This window comes from Ictidomys tridecemlineatus (genome assembly GCF_052094955.1).
Source record: "Ictidomys tridecemlineatus isolate mIctTri1 chromosome 1 unlocalized genomic scaffold, mIctTri1.hap1 SUPER_1_unloc_6, whole genome shotgun sequence".
Taxonomy (NCBI): domain Eukaryota; kingdom Metazoa; phylum Chordata; class Mammalia; order Rodentia; family Sciuridae; genus Ictidomys; species Ictidomys tridecemlineatus.
The window spans coordinates 306618-324244 of record NW_027520947.1 but is presented as its reverse complement, the minus strand read 5'-3'; positions in this window follow the sequence as shown (position 1 = coordinate 324244).

The window sequence follows — 17627 nt, the reverse complement described above, 5'->3', positions numbered from 1 at the left end:
TTACATACATAATTCACAAAAATAATGGAAAAACCACACTGCGTTGTAACACCCACATCCGCAGCACCTGCGCTCACTGTGTGGCACAGAAGAGCAAGTGTTGTGAGGTCAGCTGCTGGCCTCCAGCTGGAGTCCCCTCCTCCAGGCCGAGGGCTCCCACTCCTATTTTATTGTCATTATCATTCCTTTTTCTGTTCTTCGCCCCTAGTGCAGAGCTCCCTGGTAATTACTAACTTGTCTATCATATTTTTCTGTCCATAGAAATGCAAACCTCATCCAACTGCTTTGAAGTTCAATTTTAATTTAGATGCAAACTACTCCCACAGGACCCATGGTCTAAACGGAATCTGGGCAGACTATAGTTAGAAAGGGCTGAGGTTTTCCATCTGATTAGAATATCATTGTCCTTCCTCCCACAGACAGCCATAGAGCCTCATGGACATCTGACATTTCCATCTCTTCCTCCCTGTCGCCTGTCCCTGGAGACACCTGTCCATCACACAGGGTTCCTCACATTTCTTTGTGTTTGTTTTATATTTAAATGTCGGTGAGCAACATCACCAAACAAAGCCAATTCACTTAAAGGCATACTTAGAGAAATAAATAGATATGCATATGTTTTTATAATTGTGTGTGTGCAGGGAGAATAGATGAATCATGTCTCCACATGTGTTTAAGTCCCAAGACAACCTACACTCTCGTAAGGGACTGGGTGACTGAAACTTTCTCAGTTATGTAGAAACCCAGGGGGGCAGCGCTGGACTTGCCATTGAGGCTGACAGGCGACAGGTATTAACTTTAATTGAAAGGGATGTGGAACAGGCTTGGTCAAGCAGGAATCAACACTTCCTCCTTTTTTTGTGAGTCAAGCCTGGCTTCCTGCAGGTGCTGGTCACTGAGAACCCATGGCCCAGAGTCACCTGGGTTCCACGTGGGATGTCCAGCATTCATGGGGGTGAGCCACAAGCCACAGGGCCACTTCATTCTGATGGAAATTTGAGATTTGAGGAAAATGCTCTCCTGGGCTGAAAATCAAGTTGGGAGGCAACAAGTGTCAACCTCCTTTTCAGAGCCCAGTGGAGAGGGCAGTTAGCAAATCCATGTGATGTGACATAGGAGATTTCTGTCTTAGAGGCTTGTTCCAAGTGGATTCGCTTGAGACACAGGTGCCCAAGGCTTACTTTAGGTGCTGAGCTGGTCCTGTGTTTCTGCCCTTACGTCTGAGAAGTCCTGAGACATGGCACAGAGTTTCACCAACACCTCAGTGGGGGCAGTTTTCATGGCAGCATTGGAGCCGGTTTTGACAACGAGGGTGGGCAGGAGTCTCCCAGCCCCGGCTCCTCCTGAAGGGTTCCTGCCTCCGCAGCCTCCTTCTGACCCCTTCTAGGGCCTGGACTGGGTGAAGCCCCCAATGGCTGATGACAGACAGGAGGGACCTGCAGGGGCTGCGCTCCAGGCCCACATGGCTTCAAAGGCAGATGCTTTAAGAAAACACGGAAGGGAGCTAGAGAAAGGAGCTCGGGAAGACCTGTGAGGAGCACACAGCTGGCATTCCCCTATGCCTGAGCATCTCCAGGAAAGGGCTCCCCGTGTTCAGCCTCAAGGAGGGCATTTGTATTCAAAGGAAAAATCAAAAAGAACAAACAGGAGCATTTGGGCACCTCTTTGAACTTTAAAAGAAGGGTGTGAGTCAGTGGAGGCTCTGTTTCCTCCACGGAGCTGACTAGCTCAGATAGGAAGCCCTCTGAAAGGAGCGGGTATGGTATGGGTCAGGAAGGAGCACGTGGAGTGGTCCCCATGAGAACACCCGGGGGATGCAGTCGGAATGCGCTCAGGAAGCGTCCTCCCCTCCCTTGCTCTGCAACTTGACTAGCTCAGCACTTGCCACCGTGAGATTGTCCAGACAAAGCCCCCCCCCCACCCCAGGATCCTGCCAAAATTAAAATGCTCCATTGGTCCTGGCCATATCACACGCCTACAGGCAGGAGCATCAACTCTGACCTTCGGCTTTTCTCTCTGCACCTCCCCAGCCCTGGTCTGGCTGCCAGGGTGTCCCAGGTGGGCTGCTAGGGAGAAGGGCAGGAAGGACAGCCAGGGCGGGCACTGCACGCCGCTCAGGCTGGCTCCCTTTCCTGGCCGGGCTTCCTTCCTTTGCCTGGGGGCCCTACAAGGTTTCCAGCTCCCCTTTCTCTTCAGGCTGCTCAGCTGACTAATGAGACCTGCTGGGACCAGTGAGTTCACCCAGGGATCTGACTTGGAACTAGGAGGAAACAAAGGCCTGTGTGTAGGGAGGTCCCAAGACACTGTGAGTACAGAGGGCTGGATGTTTGCACCCCTGGGTCCCGGTGTTGGAGGCCCCATCCCAGGGGTGGGGCCTTGGTGGGGATGCAGAACCACAGAAATGGGATGGGAAAGGGACCTCAGAGTACTCTCTCGCCACCTTCCTACTGTGTGGAGACTCAGAAGAGGGCCCTCATCAGACCCCAACCATGCTGGCACCTGACCTTAGACCTCTGGCCTCCAGGACTGTGAGGGATAAACTGATGTCTGTTATTTACAAGCCACACAGTCTACCAAACGTTGTCCTGGCCACCCAAGACTACTATAACAGTGAGTTTCCTAAATATTGGGGGCTTTTGTCCACATCTGACTTAATAATAATGCCACCGCGCCTTACCTTGGGACTACTCTGTGCATTTTTATTATAGAATCATGTGAATTCTGAACCTTCATTTACTGGCTAATGTAAAGAGAATAATGATAGAAAATGAGTCTTTGGATTTCAGTTACAAGAAGGCTCCCTGTCTAGCCAAGGGATGGTGGATGGGACCTGGGTGTTTCACAACTCTATTAAAGTCTTTTCACACATGTTTCCATGCAAGTCACGGGTGTGGGGATGAGCTGGCAGGTTCCCTTCTTCGTTCCTGAGAAAGTAGGCTCACTGGCTGTGAGCGAGAACCTGGAGCAGGAAGGGTGTCCTGGAATCCTTTCTGTGGAGACCAGATCTCACACCCCACCATGTCGGCTGGCACACTTGGATTAACTGAGGCTCCACTTGTAACAGGGCCGCTGTGCTGGCTTCTGAAGGGTAGTGAAGGTGATCTCTGGACCCAGGGAACTTGGATAAAGCCCACCCAGCTCGTGACCCAGCTTCTCGTGTTCCCTGCTCACTCCTGTACATCTCCTCCACCTGTCCCTTCTCCGCAGGGCAGATGGATGGCATCTTAAAGCATAAGTCTCATCCTAATATGTCCCCTCCAAGCCACTCATCACCAGCCCCTGCATGATGGTGTGAACCCATTCAGGAAGTGTGCAGGTCTCAGAGGGGTCTGGCTGCCTGCCCCAGTGGAGGAGCTTCTGGGTCCTCTATGGGCAGGGTTCAACATACGCATAGTGTGTAGAAGCTAAGGAGGCTGTGTGTCCCTGTGACCTGGTGTGGGCAGGCTTAGGGCAGCCAGGTAGCTTACTTTTCAACAGGGACACTTTCAGGAGCAGAACTGTTGCTGCTAATCGATAGGCCAAGATTGCCCTGGGCAGATGGGCATATCACCAACCTGCCCATGCAGGACAGAGTGCCAGCCTGGAGCCTTTGTAAGGACAGTCCAGGGGAGCCCCTGGGGCACAACAGGACCCCAACAGTGAAAGTCTATGGATGGAAAATGGACAGGGCTTCAGAAAGGGACAGAAGTGAAATGAACTTCTCCAGATCTGTGCAGGTCTCGTTAATTAATGTGGCAGCTTTTGATGATTTTTTGGCGATCAAAACATGAGTCCTTGGCCTTTATGTGTGTGTGTGGGGAGTGGGGAGAGAGAGAGAGAAAGGAAGACTGACTGACTTTGACTCTACAGCCCTACATCTATCCTGGTGTTAAACCCTCCTGGCATTTCATGTTACAATCTGCTGCTACTAGTTCCTTAGAGGTGTTATTCTAGATGTACCTTGTCACCTTTAACCTCACCCCTGCCCCTCAAAAAATACCTAGTAGTTCAGCAGTCTTTTAAATTAACCTCATGGACATATCTCCTGGGGCCTCAGATGTTTCTAAATGGAGGAAATGAGGTGATTGGATGGGAGGGGCGCCCTGGGTTAGGTGGTGGCTCAGGGGACCTGGAGGCCCATCTCTGCACAGAAACAGGTGGGTATCTGAAGATGGAGAGGGCTTTGGTCTTACTTGGAGATGGTCTACAGTAAATGGGTTAATGATGATATTAGTCGAGGGCTGTGTGGCTGATTCGATGCCTCTTACTAGAGGGGCCCTATAGATTGCTGACCTGACCATTTTGACCAGTGCGGTGACAATGTCACATGCCTAACCATGGTGTAGGGATACGATTTGTGTGCGATGGACTTCCTACAATGGCTTTGTGACCTCAGGTAAAGACTGTTATAAATTTTAGGCTGTTTTCACTTATTACTATTTGCTTATTGCTCTTTCAGTTTAGAGTAAATCTTAGAGTGAATCAAAGCTCTCATCTAGCAGCCTTTATCCCTTCACAGACCCACATTCCAAGCAGTCCATTTGGGAAGGTAAGTCTCACATAGCACCTTTGCTCATTAGCTGATTCTTTCATTGTGGTGAGACGACTTCAGCCCTGATCTACCCTCCTGACACATCCCAAGGCCACCACTCATATCACTAACTGATGTCATAATGTGGAGCTGGTCCTAGCTTGCTCATCTTGTTTAACTGAAACTCTACACCTGCTGGACAGCAACTGTCTGTCCACCCTGCCCCAGCCCTGGAGCCACAGTCCCGCCCTCTTTATCTAGAAATCCTTGAGATGTCCCATGTGAGTGGACAGTATTTGCCCCTCTGTGACAGGCTTATCAGCATAATGACCTCTAAGTTCATTTATGGTGTTGCTTATGGTGGGATTTCCTTCTTTCTTAGGATAAGTAAAATTCCATTGTATATGTTAGTGTTTTTTTTTTTTCAGGGTGGAAAGTGTCATTATTGTAAGAGATAATCTTTCCTTCAACATGTTTTCATTTTTAATTGACCCATAATAATTGTATATACTGTGGGTTCATATACATATACTATATGCCCAGTATATAATGGTCAGATCAGGGCATTCAGCATGTCCATCTCCTCAAAATTTATCATTTATTTCTGTTAGGAAGCTTTGACCTCTCCCCTCCTTTCCCCTGACCTCCAGTACTGGCCTCCTCAATGTCCCTTGCAGAGCATGGTACCACCTCCCAGCCTCGGCAGGAAGGCCATACATCTTTCTGCATGAATGTATTCTTCTATTTGCATTTACTGAGAAAGTTCTGTTGTCAGTCTTTACTCAATAATTTCAAATATTTATCTGCTGAAATCCTGCTCTGTCTGATATTTTATCTACTTACCTTCCTCATGCTCAAGGTCTAAAAACCTAGGACACAGGAAAGATGGAATAGTAGAGTTCACTGAGGGGCTCCTGCCCACTCCTGGGAGTAGCTCGGGAGCTTCCCTCTCAAACCTGCACATTGTCTGAAGGTGCTGGTCATTGTGGATCTGGAGAACCAAGACAGCAAACTCCCGACTGAAATATCAAATGCTTTACTCAGTCGAAGAACAAGATAGAACATTTCAGAAGATGTGGCATCTGAGGTCATTTTAATCTCCCCTCCCCAGTCTAAATAAAAAGGTTAGTTTTACTGGAGTGAGGGAGTGAGAGGGGCCATCACTAAGAGCACAGGTTTTATTATTGTAAGTGCTCCAAGCTCTGTCCAGGTGGGGACCACCCACTATTAGCTGGAGGAAGAGCCACAGCTAACTGGGCACCTAACAGCCATTTTCCATTCCAGGAGCACCACAGATCACCTGCACCAGTGTCTGCCCTCAGCTGTGTGTCCTTCTGCCACCCAGGAGGACTGTCCATCACAGAATGCCACTCAGACCACAGCAATTCTCAACTTCAGAGGGCTCGGCATCCCAGGGAGCACTTATAAATGTGTGGGGACATTTCTAATTGTCACAACAAATGGAAGGTGTCCTGATATTCAATGTGTGGGAACCAAGGTATGCTGGACATCCTGGACAGGTTGGGCATTTCCATAAAGTGGAGATCCTTCCCTCCACCACATTAAAGGTGCCCAGGGGAAGCCCACTGACCGAGCCTCTCAGTCCCAGGATGGAGCCCTGACAGTCACTTCTCAAGGCCCTGCGTGGGAAGTCCTTTTCTCTGCCGTGGAGAGCAGAGCCTTGCTCAGGGCATTTGAGTGACCAACCAAGCTACACAATGGCATGATTCTCTGTGTTTCAGGCTCAGTCTTTGCCATCACTCATTTTCTTTCCATAATTCAGAACTTACTTTCTTCAGTGGCCGATTCTGTGCTTTTCAACAAATGCATTTAATTAGCGTGCTGCCTGGGGTATGGAACTTGCATTCGCTTAACACAATGACCAGTTAAATTTTGCTAATTTCACTTTGGCTAGTTGCTATGTGGGTGACTGAGAGTTTCTCTTCTTGTCCCCTGCGAGGGATCTGCAGGGCTTCTCCTGTCTCATGCTGTACCACGTGAGACCCAATAGCAGTCAGGTAAGCCTGGCATGTGGGCTGTTGTGGGGACATTTATCATCAGTATCGGCCAGCTTGGTTATTGCTGGTATTTCATACAGTAATGACTCCTCATTATTTCTGTGGCTGGTGGGTAAAGCCTCGGCTGGCAGTGAAGAGACCTGCAGCATGTCACCCCCCCGAGCTGTGCTGACTTGGGAAAGGCACAAAGCCTCTCTCACTTTTCCCAGCCACACAGTGGGGGCACTGCAGCCTGTCCCAGCCAGGTGGTGACTGACGTCTGTTTCTCCCAGGCCGGAGGGGACGTACTCCTTCCCAAACTAAAGTGGAGGCCACTAGCACCGTCATGATCACTGCCTGAAATAGCAAGGGGTTCCCTGGGAGCCCTGACCTGGCATCTTCAGGACCTTGCCTGGATGGCTGGGACTCCTCTGATTTCCAGCTTATGAACTGGACGGGGTGGTGCAGGTGCCAGATCTCTGGGGCCTGAGCTGCGAGGTGCCCACTCCTCAGGGCATAGGGCTTATGCAGGCTTCTGATGCCAGCAGAACTGGCTCCCATGCCAGTTGTCCAGCAGGTAGGGTCAAGGTCGGGCTGGCACTCCTGTTTCATCATTTGGTTATAGCAAAGCTCTTTATTGATTGATTGATTGATTGGGTATAGGGGATTGAACCCAGGGACACTCAGCCACTGAGCCATATCCCCAGTCCTATTTCCTATTTTGTAGTTTTTTAGAGACGGGGTCTCACTGAGTTAGCACCTCTCTGTTGCTGAGGCTGGCTTTGAACTGGCGATCCTCTTGCCTCCTGAGCCACTGGGATTACAAGTGTATGCCACCACACCCAGTCTTCATGTTTAATGATCGCAAGGCTCCTTGTTCCCAAAGCTGTATCCACCCTTGCTACAGAACAGTGTTCTTCTAGGGCTAGATTTCACTGTAACACAATTGGTTTTTAATACCACTGTGATTAGACTTGAAATCATGATAGCCATCACCCAGCGTAATAGGCTAGTGTCCTGAAACAGTGACACTAAAGGCTTCTGGTCACATAGGTCATCCGCAAGTAAGGAGATGGTTCTTATTTCATCACTGGCCTGAAGGTGCTGTCATTAAGGTGAGTGCTCTGCTCTGATCCACTACCCAACCCACTTATTTCCTTATCTCATGGATGTTCCTGGAAATGATCTACTGGAGGTGGTTAGCCCTTCACATGGGATCAATGCAGCTCCTGAAAAATAACATAGAAACATTTTGTCTCTGCTGGGTTTCCACTGTGCTATAAGATATATATCTTTTTAATGTATTAAGGCAGGAAATTCAGAGATACTTTTTTCCCACTTGGAAATTTTGTGATTATTGGAGAGAATCATAGCCAAAGTAGTTTATTTTATTTTGGGGGGGACAAGTTCAAATCATCTCTAATTTTTTCACCAATGCTTTTCTATCTGGTAAGTTCACAGGAGGTGTCAGTGTTTATATTTTTATTTTTTGCCGTACACAAACCGTGTTGAGACAATCTGGGGTCTAGACAAGTTCGGGTGGATAGACGTTTTCAGTAACTTTCTAGACTCCTTGGTTTGCGTGCAGCAGGAGCTATCTGGACCCAAGAAGGAGGCGGTACCTGGAGCTAGAGGCCCAGGACATGGCCTGAAGAACCCACTGACATTTGTTGACAGGGCCAAGGAGTTTCAGGGCTCAAACTCTCTCACAAAACGTTGTGCAGAGTGAGAATCAAGCCGGGGTGCTCTTCCAGCCTCCCTTGGTTCCTCTCGGGTCTTTCTGGGTCTGTACCAACCTGGCCTCATGCTTGTTCTTGTCCAGAAAATGCCAGAGAGCACCTTCCTCTGAGAGTCCAGCTCTATCCCCTTGGGGATGTCGTTGTTGTCATGGGGGAGTCGTGGTTATCATGCCAAATATGGGGAGGAGAGCTGAGGTACAGGCAGAGCCACTGGCCCCAAAGCCCTCGCAGTTAGGCGAGGTGAGGGGCAGGTACAGCTGGGTGCAAGCTTGGACAGGGTGCCTGGTGTCATGGACATCACCACCTCTGGTGCTGCCTCTGGACGCAGCTGCCAGATTTCAGAACAGCTTCTGTGTCACTCCTTGGAGTCACAGGCTCTGCCTTAGAGCTCCACCAGGAAAGCTCTGACTGTGCCCAGGGTCAGGTCTATATCCTGAGGGAGGGACAAGCAAGAGTGGGCGGGGCCCAGGCACAGCCAGAGCTCTTACTGGGAGGACCACCAGCTCTTCATTCCAGGGGCAGTTTGCAAAGTATTCCACCTGGCCAAAGGAGGCCGCCTGAACTCACTGAATTTTGCTTCTTCAGAAAGGTGGAAAATGATAACCATCATAGATACATCTTAGAAAGTAGATACAATGTTCCAGACATACTTGTACCCCCCCACATACACACTAGAAAAGTTTTTAGATGTATTTCACATGTAACATTTATGTAGAGTCCTCCCACACAAGTGAAACATGTAAGTCACCTCTTGCAGACATGTAGAGAGTCCACACCTGCAGTCCTCCACGCACCCACCCTGTGAGTGTTGCTCTCATTCCCCTCTCAGAGGTCAACAGACACAGAGGGTGGAGCAACTTGCAGGTCCCTGGTAATCCCTTGCAGGTGGAGTCAGATTCAAATCCAGGACCTCCAGCTACAGAGCTGGCCCCTGGTGACCACCTGCAGCACTGCCTCCCTTCCCAGGCTCTGAGCCCCTTTCTCATTCGAAGGTGCTCAGAGAGTAAAGTCTCCCCTCATTAGCCTCTTGGACACCCCTTCCCATGCACTTGCACTCCTCCTACTTTTTAAATTTTCTGGTTAGTACATTCAGAAATCTCCTTTTAATTACTCTGCCCGTGAGTATTAACATCATCCATTGTGTTTGGTAAATGACATTCATCCAGCCTATAAAAGACCCACTGCATCTAGCTTGCTGTTCATTAAAACTTCATAAAGATGTCTAACAGCCCCCTTTCACTTTTCATAACATGGATGAAGAGCACTGAAACTTCTGGAAGAGAGGGAGTGAGGACTCCATGATCCCACCACATTTACACAAAAGCATTTAGATGTAGCCTGAGAGCAAATACCCGCATTTCCCCAGTGAGGCTGCCTCCCAGTCTGAGGAGGTGCCTGGTGACATGGGCACCAAGCCCCCTTCTGGCTGCTCTGAGTCCTGTCCCTGCTGTGACCAGGGATCCTGCACTGTCCCTGCTGTACTGCAGACCTGTGGGGGCGCGGCCACATCTCTGCCCCTTTCTGTGCTCTCCCAGGACAGTGTTTGGAACCTCAAAGGCATCAGGAAGCCTCTCTGAAGTAATAAGACCCGTGAATACATAGATAGAGATGTGGTCAGAGCGGTTGTTTTGAACACCGCTCATAAAAGCACCCACAGATGTGCTTTAGCTCCAGGCCTGTGTTAGGACCGTGGGTATTGGGAATCAGTGTGAACACTGAAATTTTTCCCTTCTAGCCTCTGTTCCCAAGACAGGCATCACTGAGGCAGGACTAGGCCTCAAAACCCCTGTAAACTGCGCAGCCCACATAGACACCCTGGTCTGTCAGAGTAAAGGGGGCAGAGGGGGCGCTGCTCCAGCCCTCTGCAGAGGCTCCATGCAGAGATGGAGCTTTAGGAACATAATTATTAGGCAAATAGAAAGAAGAGAGCAGGGCTCTGGGCCTCTTTGTTGTGCTTCAAAAACTGGAAGGGTCTTGCAAGTTGATTTTGTCATTGTTCCAACCACATGGCAGTTCCCTAGCGAGATCCATGCTTCTGGGGCTGCGGCATGCGGGTGGCTGAGTGTTGTGAATGTCAGACTGTTTCTGTAACTAGAATGGAGGAGAATACAGCTCCTCTCTAGCATTACCTCTTTATTGACTCAAAAAACACCCAGAAAATAATTGGCTTCCAATAAACATAAGTATTTGGAACTCATAACCTAAGCAAAGCGACACAATGTGGCTTGTTGGTGGCAGCAATCAGAAGTGAGAGGCCATAAGTATCCAGGCACAGGTGTCCTGGTGGGAGAGGGAAATACTGGACAGAACAGCACCCCTGATGGGCTCTCGCATCAGTGCGGCCACTGTGCCTTGGGAGGGTAATTGCCCCTCTAGTGGGTACCAAGGGCCTCACCTACAGAGATCAGACTCCCAGGCATGTGCTCTGCTGGGGACACAGACTTACCTGCATTTTTTTACGTAAAATGAGAAGAAACCAGCAGCAGGGGTCTGACTGCGGCAGAGTCTAGGGATTCTGTGCTCAGATCTCCAGCAAAATCCAAAGGTGGAATTTCTCTTGCCCGGATGTGGACATATTCAAAAACTCTGGCACACTGCGTGACTGGGTGGGTGCTGGTGCACTGCGGCAAGACAGCGGCTAATGAATAGATGTCATCTCTTCCCAGTGTGAGATGGCCGCTGCTCCTCAGCCCCCTCCCGGGAGTCTCTTCTGCTTCTTCTGCACTGAACATGTGGCTCCATGTCTGCTGCCTTGCTAGAACCCCAGGTTCACTCACAAAACTCGGCACACTGTCCCCAGTTGGCAATCCTTTCCCCTATGTGCACGTGAGCCATGACAGCTGCAAATGTTCTCTCTGAGTGGATCTCCAGGGTTCTGCAAATTGTGATCTACTTAACATCAGAAAGGTCATGTATTCATATGTGTGTGCACTTCACATGTCTGTGTGCACATATGCACATACTTTTCTTTTGGTTGAAATGTTTTAATTAGAAAAAGTGTGCTTTTTGGGGAAGCGCCTAAGCTAATCCAGCTTGCTGTGTTCCCAGAACAAGTGTGCATAGTCTCCAACACTAACTGTGCTATTCTGTTCGCTGCACATGGGGAAGATGGGCACCTGGTTTCCACTCCCTGGGTCTACCTGGGCTCTCAGGGCTGTAGGGGCTCTGCTGCCGCCTCTTGTGGGTTTCTGTGATTCAGGGTTCTCTGCAGCAGAGGCTCAGGCCCTGGAAGGGAGGGTCAGATTGGGAGCCACAGAGAATGGATTTGGGGCTACAGGAGCTACAGCCACTATCCTACCTGCCCAAGTGACTTCCAGAGGACGCCTCTCTCCCAACTTGCCTCGGGATCCTTTGCAGGAGTCTCCAGAATTGAGTCTCCAGGATTGAGTCTCCAGGATTGAGTCTCCAGGAATGTAATCTGCTTTTGATTATTAATCCTTGTTTTAGACCTTGACTAGTGCTCCTGTTATACTGATAGCTTACCTTTATGCAGCACCCAATCTGTTCCAGGGACTGAATGCTGTCTCAGGAAAACAGCGCATGAGGTAGACATGGTTATTCCCCTTGTTCTCTCAGTAGCTGTGAGTAAATAAGCACAGAGAGGTTAAGTAACTTGCCCAAGTTCTTACAGCATGTAAGGGGCAAATTAAAACTGGACACCAAGGCCTGCATCCCTAACTCTCCCAACCTTGCTGCCTCCTCTGGGATGGTTGCCACGTGCATACCTCTGCCTTGGATGTGGATGTCCCCCTGACATTGTGCTATTCCTTCATGATATGTCAGCTTCTGGTGGAAGCCCATGCAGTACATCAATGTGGAGCTGGGTAGAATGGAAGGAGTCATCCTTGGGCCTCCAAACGTGCAGCTTTAGAGGCTGGCTTCTACCCACTGTGCCATGGGGAAGCTCCCCACTTCCCCACGACCTTCCCTTGCCTTGAGGGAAAATGGCCTTACCTTTGGCGTCTTCCACATACAAACCAGAAGAGCAGTTTTCTCCTTCAGCTTTCTATTTGCTGTTTGCAGGAGTTTCCCTTTGACTTACTGTGTCAGGATGTTATTAACATCATCAATCGCAGGTGGGGTGGGGGCATCCTGTCCCTAGCCAGAAAGAACCACATTGCAGCCATTAGCTCTTCATTAAAAATTCCCTAATGAAGTTTATAAGCACTTTTACATATTTATATCCAGGATACAAATGCATCATAAATTCAACAGAAGTGGTGAGGGATGGATCACATTCACATGAAAAGTCAGATTAAACCGAAGGCTAGAAATAAATGTGCTTAGAGCATCAGCTCACACCAAAACCTATATTGTAAGGGGTGGATTGACATAGCTTCCATGTGGATTCAGGGCCCCTGGAGCCCCTCCTTCCCTGCACTTCCCATGGCCATAGATCAGCAGACGCTGTGCTCTTTCCTGTGGAAGGTGGAATTGTGAACTTCCACTGTGTAGCTGCCCTGGAGATGTCCACCTTCTGTACCCCAGAACCTATGACAATGTGGGAGCTTGCAGGTGAGAGTAAGTGAAGGATTGTGAGATGGGAGAGACAGCCCCAGAGAGTCCAGGTATGAAGAGCATAACCACAGAGGGACTCTTGCCAAGAGAGGTCAGGTGAGAGGACGCTGTGGTAACAGAAACAGAGGATGACTGTTTTGACCAAGGAATGAAGCTACCTCCAAAACGTGCACAAAGCAAGGGAGGTAATTCTCACTCCAGAGGGAACCAGCCTGTCCACACCCTGACCCATTTTAATGCTGACTCTCAGAGCTATGAGATACTAAATCCGTGTTGTAAGCCATTGCACTTCTGTTAATTTGTTATAGCACCTACTAGACACTCATACATTCCTCTTTATTCCATGTTCCTTGAGGGCTGGTTTCAGCCTTTCTCATTAACTTTTGCAAACTGATGTCCAAGGGCAGTGTTTGGACCCAAATAGGCATCATACATATGAATTGGATGAACAAACAAAGGACAAAATAAATCCATTTTGGCTGAAAATGTGTCAAGCAGCCATTACTGCAGGTCTTACTAACTATTAACAAAAAAGACCTGTTCTTTCTGTGTGTAGCTGATGCTGAGAGCAGAGACTGCATTCACCCAGCTCTGGGGGTGCTGTCCTCTCCATATAGTTCTGGAAGATTCCATGTGGTTTCCCACTGATGGAGAGAGCACGCATGACTGACCTCTTATGACATGCACATGGAGACTGTGTAAGGTTTCAGGATTCACCCTGTGCAGATAAATCAATTGGTGAGAATGGATAGAGCAGCTAGAGATGACTTGCCTATGGTCTGGAGCAGGAGAGGCATAACAGGATTCCTGGGAAGGTGAGCATTAGGCATTGAAGGGGAAGAGGAAAGGGCCCTCAAGCTTGGATTATGCAGCAGATGTCAGCAGGTGAGGAATTTCCACAAAGGCAGTTCTCATGCTCCCCAAACAACTTGGCACGTATGGATGGAACCACATCCCTCAATCTAATGAGTGAGTGGCAAAAGGTGCCTCTAGCAGTTGTCACAGACTTTCCTCACCCCACAGAGCAAAGCACCTTTTCTCCCTGCCCCGCCAGATTACTACTGGATTAATTCAGACAGAAACCAGCCCAGAATATAAACATCCCCTTTAAATCACACATTAGAATGCTGTACATGTAGAGTAAGCCAGGCATTGAAACACAGCATGTTGATCAAGGCAATCAAAAATGTAAAATAGGAAATAAATCTGCAGGAGCAGCTATCAGGAGAACAAATCCCAGGAAGCAGAGGCCATAAGGAAGCTGATGCCAGGAGACACCAAACAGAGAGCAGCAAGCCTGAGGCAGACAATGGCCTGGCAGGCAAGACGCACCCACTCAGCCTCAGATAATTTCACAAAATCATCTTTTGGGAAAAGTACCTTTATAAATCATCCTCAAAGCAGAGGCCCTTCAAACACCATCCTCAAAGCAAGACTAAATGTCTTGGTTGTCATTTTCATTTTATTTTGTTCTGTTTCTAAAACTAAATGAAGACAGCAAAAGTCTGATCTGATCAAGGGTAAGTGCCTTTGGCTCTCAAAGTACTTTAGAAGGAGAGGGACTTTGAGTGTGACCTGCATTCCTGAGCGACTCTGAGCCACAGGAGGGGAAGGCAGGGTGTGGAGGAGTCAATCAAGCCTCGCGCAGGAAGGCAGGGATTAATGTCATGACCTTGGCTGTAGATTAAACCCCTGCCCCCCCAACATGCTAAATTTTATTGATTTTCCTTTTGTTTGTGCAGTTAATAATTTGTTTGCAACCAGGGTTTCAGGCGAGGACACACAGATGAATCAGAAATCCAATCTGCAGGAGCTCATGACCCCTTCTTTTATGTCTGTGACCTCTGCTGGAGAAAAGATCAAATCCAGGTTCTGTCGTGTTTGTCTCTGCCTGGTCCTGAGCCCACGGTAACCTTCAAGTTTGTTTACTAATTATTTTTCTGTTTTCTTTCTTGAGAATTCAGTGATGTCAAAAATAGTAGGTTTAATTTATTTTCTCATCTTCTTCCTTAAAAAATGGATTTTGCTGTGATGATAGACAATCATCTTGTAACTACTCGCCAACATTGTATTACAGTGAACTTCAGGAAGGAAGACCCTGCTGGCTGGGAGATGAAGAATTTGCTGCTGTGTTCTGGCTCAGGGTGTCCCAGGGCTCTTATCACCCAGCAGGAGCACAAGGTCTCCAGTATGCAGCTGGGGTGGGGCTCACTTTTTTCCAGTGCTCACGGGGGCTTCCTCCTCGCAGGTCATCCAGATTCGGGGCTTCCAGAGAGTGGATTTTCAGTTGCTGTTCCGCTGCAAGCAGGAGGCATGTGGGGAGGGAAACTTCTATTGGGGCAGTTCTGGGCCAAGAGGAGGAGCTGACTACTAAATGCTCCTGGAGAGGAAGCTTTGAAGCTTCTGGAGAGGGAAATGGTAAATATCCACCAGAAATCATGCATCAGGCAAAAGTTTTGAGCCAGAAATTCTGCTTCTAGGAAATTATCCTGAACAATAATAAGAAAAGTCATCAATCTTTGTATCCTAAAGGAGGCTTATCATAGTAGTATGGACAGGAACGTGGATGAGACAGCTGAATGTCCAGTGACAGGGTAGGAGAGAAGTCAGCCTACCAGCATGGGGGAAAATGAACTTTAAGGAATAACATAAAAATGCATGTAGTGACATTGTAAAATGACAGTTGCAGAGTGAATATTAAGCCAAGTTGCAAAACAGGCATGCTGCACAGTGTGCCTTAAGAATCTACAGCCATGTTCATGTTTTTGAGTGAAATAGAGACGGCCCTTCCAACACCATGTTCTTACCTTGACCTTAAGGTTCTTGAGCAGCATGATGGGTTTAGAAAAAGGGATTCCTAAAGGCATGTGCTGTGTCTTAGCAGAGCAAGGGTACTTCCTTTTTAAAACATATTTTAAAGTTATTATACATGCATTGAAAATTGCAAAGAAGCATGGAGGGAGTTAGTAACTCTTCAGTCCACTTGTCCTGATAACTAGACCTTGCATAATTCAAGAGAGCATCAAAATCAGAATAATGACACCGTGCATCTTAGATGCATGTTCTTCCAGGTCCTGTGTGCTCATGTGTGTCTCTGTATGTTTGCAGGTGTCTGATCGTTTATCATGTGTGTGCTTTGGAGTAGCCACCAGCACAGTCAAGGCAGGCAGGCAACTGTACCTAACCACAAAACTCCTCATCCTTCCTTCTCCTCCCTCCATTCATGACCTTTTCCAGCCATGGTTGCCATCTTTGTCACCTGTTCACCTCGTTACAATGTAATCTCACGAAAGCTGTATCACATGCAGTCTGGAACCTCCAGAGATTGGCTTTTCCACTCAGGTTAATTTCTTTGATAGTTAAACAACTGTTGAATGTGTCAAGATTTCATTTCTTTTTATGACTGACTAGTATTCTACCCTGTGGATACAACACAGTTTAACTCTTCACCCAATAAAGTTTGTCTCGGTAGTTTTCAGTTAAGGGCCATTAGGACTAAAGCTGCTAAGAACATTATCAGACAAGTTTTTTGCGGATAAATCAGCTTCCATTTATTTGGAATAAATGCCAAAGAATGCAGTGGCTATGTTGTATGGTAAGTTTATTTTTAGTTTTAAAAGAACTTTTTTCCAGAGTGGCTGTACAGTTGACATTGCCATGTTTGAGTGATCCATTTATGTTCAGTGAGAGGGGGAAGGGGGGAGAGAGAAAGAGAGAGAAGTTAGAACAACATACATTTAAATGGGCAGTCTTGAGCAATAATTTCCATGCTGGTAGCATCATAATACCTGATCTCAAATTATATTACAGAACTACAGGAACAAGACCTGCATACTGGGCATCAAAACAGACATGAAGGGCTGGGGATGTGGCTCAAGTGGTAGCACGCTGGAGAAACTGGGTATCCATATTTAGAAGAATGAGACTAGGTCCCTATCTCTCACCCTGCCCCAAAATCAATGCAGGGTGCCTCAAAGACCAGGGAATTAGACCAGAAACTTCACAACTTCTAGAAACTCAACACTTCAACATCTTGAGGCAGGCACCAGCTTCCTTAATAAGACTCCTAAAACTCAAGAGACAAAACCAAAAATAAATAAGTAGGACAGCATTAAATGAAAAAGCTTCTGCACATCAAAGCAAACAAGAGTGTGAAGAGAGAGCCTACAGAATGGGAGATCTCTGCCACCTGCTCCTCTGACAGGGGATTAATATACAGACTATATAAAGAACTCAAACTTAACACCAGAGCACACAAACAAGGAACCCAATGAAGAAGTAGGCAAATGAGTCAAACAGACATTTCTCAAAAGAAGAAATGCAAACGGCCTACAGATACAAGAAAAAAATATTCAACATCCTTTGCAATCAGGGACATGCAAATCAAAATTGCATTGAGATTTCATCTCACTCCACTTAGATTGCCAGGCTTTGAGAATACAAATAGCAGTAAGTACTGGAGAGGTTGTGGGAATAAAAGTGCACTCATCCAATGTGGCAGGGACTACAAATTAGCAACCTCTCTGGAAAGCAGTATGGAGATTCCTCAATAGACTATGAATGGAACCACCATAGGACCCAGCTATCCCACTCCTCAGTATTAATCTAAAAGAACTAAAACCAGTATACTATAGTGATACAGATACATCAATGTTTATAACAGCACAATAGCCAAGTAATGGAACTAGCCCAGATGTCTGTCAACAGATGAATGGATAAAGAAAATGTGGTAGATACACACAATGGAGTTTTATTCAGCCATAAAGAAGAATTAAATTGTGTCATTTGCTGGTAAATGGATGGAACTGGAGAACATTATCTTAATGAAATAAGCCAGACCCAGAAAATCAAGGGTTGAATGGT